Source organism: Macrobrachium nipponense, chromosome 26 (assembly GCF_015104395.2).
Source record: "Macrobrachium nipponense isolate FS-2020 chromosome 26, ASM1510439v2, whole genome shotgun sequence".
Taxonomy (NCBI): Eukaryota; Metazoa; Arthropoda; class Malacostraca; order Decapoda; family Palaemonidae; genus Macrobrachium; species Macrobrachium nipponense.
In genome coordinates this window covers 23,953,638-23,956,137 of record NC_087215.1, presented here as the reverse complement: position 1 = coordinate 23,956,137, position 2,500 = coordinate 23,953,638, and the positions used below count along the sequence as shown (strand labels likewise).

At 33.0% G+C, this 2,500-nt stretch overlaps 1 protein-coding gene across 9 annotated transcripts in view; it reads left to right on the top strand.

Moving 5' to 3' along the window:
• LOC135200070 (protein glass-like) overlaps nt 1-2,500 on the top strand; it is a 1,678,662-nt gene that overhangs the window by 792,779 nt on the left and 883,383 nt on the right. The window lies entirely within an intron of this gene.

Here is a 2,500-nt window from a genome sequence, read left to right as displayed (position 1 = left end):
TTTTCAATCTTTTTCAATTTTGTTTTCATAAAAAGGCCCCCGAAAGACATTGTTGCCCCAATGAACAGGTGAGAGAGAGAGCGAGGGAGAGAAGAGAAAGCGGCTGATAAATACAGAAAAGGGAGAAGCATACCAAATCATTGGATATTGTCGGCTAAACCTTTTATGTTTTTGGAGTTTATTTTCATTGAGCATTAACTTGGAAACCATACAGATTTGAGTGTGTTAATATGCAGAACTAGATGTTAGGTCATGTATCTGATTTTATCCCTTTTACCCGGCTTTATTTTTCCAGGTCGTCCCTTCTGTTTTTCATTATGTTTATCCGTACATCTGGCCATGTTACCTCTATCGGTTTTTTTTCTTTTTCCTCTTTCGCTCTTGTTTCCTCTGTTTATGGTAGTGCTGTAGATCGCTTGTAGTCATGCGGCTGGCAGTATGTTTTTTCGTATCTGTGTGTGTGTGTGTGCATTTTGTAGCTGTATGTCTATGTTATTATTTTGTGTACACCGACTTATTTGTATTGTTATTTATTCTCTTCCGTATATGATTGTCTGTGAAGAATAGATACAATTGCACATATATATATTTTTGTTTTGGGTTTACTGTGTATGTGAACATGATTAGTAATCAAAAATAGATGAGAAAAAATCAGCCTATTTACAGACAAAAACACACTCTCACATATTCGCGCAACACAACTGAACAAACATCCAGACATACACATCGCATAAAGTATGTATGTATGTACACATATGCATACATACATACTCACTACAAACATACTGAATAAATACATAAATACATACATACATATCACATAAAGTTCCAGCAAAGTGAATTTAAGACTAATATAAGTTGCATTCCTGGCAGGGAAGCTGAGCAGTGATTGATGTTTTGTTGATTTAGTATTACCAACGAGAGTAAGGGACGCGGCACACCTTGTATATCGGAACCTTCTTTTATCCAGTGATTGAATATGATTGACGAGAGAGAGAGAGAGAGAGAGAGAGAGAGAGAGAGAGAGAGAGAGAGAGAGAGTATCCCTTTTTTGAAGTGATGTAAAATCATTGCAGATACTGTGCTTTCCTTTGCTGTTTTTGGTTTTTTGTAGTAGGTTTCATTTCTCGTTATTTATGTAGGGTGTTATTACTCTATACGGAATAGATTTTTATTTTTCTTGAATTTTAAGTGCAACAGAAGAATTCAACCGATTTTTAGAGCCTACCCCCCCACCCCCCCCCCACCCCACCCAACCCCACTCGAACAATTCATTTGTAATAGGTAGTGATAATTTTGTAATGCTAATATGCTTTCAGTCATAATCGTATATACAAAAAAAATGCGAACAGTGTAATTTTTTTTTTCATCTCTCGGCTGTTAACTCTTCCACCCTCAATTGACTCTAGGCTCTACGGAAAAGCTTTAGGTCAGGAAATCCCACGTGTTTGTTATTTATGCTATTTCGTATTTTATTAATTCACTTTTGTGTGTGTGTTTTTTTTTTTAGCATTCATGCTGTAATCGTCATCTCGTTGTCACCCTATTATTATTATTATTATTATTATTATTATTATTATTATTATTATTATTATTATTATTATTATTATTATTATTATTATTATTTTCGATTGAAAATAATAATGATAGTCTTAGTTGATTTCCTTGATAATTCTTTAAAAATGGGGCCAGGATTTTTAATATTGCTGTGAGTGGCATTTTATTTCATTGCATGTTACTTCCAATATTTCTTGTCAGGAACTCATCTTTTATAAAATAGAATAACTACCCTATTTTACCTTGAAAAGTTACAGAGACACTCAAATTTGTACATTTAGATTGGATAAATGTTTGTTACGTATGAAATAAACCATGATCATTTTCTTTGATTTTTCTTGTTTGTAGCTTAAAGAAAATTCATTATTGTTAGAAATCCAAGGCTGATGTTGTTGTGTAACAAAGAGAAAACATTTAAATGAAATATTTATTCGATTTTTGTACATTTATCTGTACAACAATGGATTTAGCTGCTTATAAGCACGTTACATATTGTATTATTGTCAAAGAAAAGTATTTGCTGTAATGCTGTTTGATTATGGGTTTATAAGTGAATACTTGAAACTATGTTAATAATAATACAATTTCTCTCTCTCTCTCTCTCTCTCTCTCTCTCTCTCTCTCTCTCTCTCTCTCTCTCTCTCTCTCTCTCTCTCTCTCTCCTATGAATTCTATCATTCCTGAAAGCCCCTGGTGATGAACAGATTACGATCCACGAACTATCATTGACTAAAATCTTATTGAAATGATTAATCATCATATTGCTCAATCATCAGTTGTCATGATAACATTTTCTGTAGAAAACATAGATATTCATTAGGGGTGTCTTTATTTCAGTGATATTATCGAAAGTTGTTTCATGGATACATTTAACTGAGCTCGTTACTAACACCACCATTTGCAGATTCTTTATATGGAAAATGAAAAACTCAGTGATTTAATA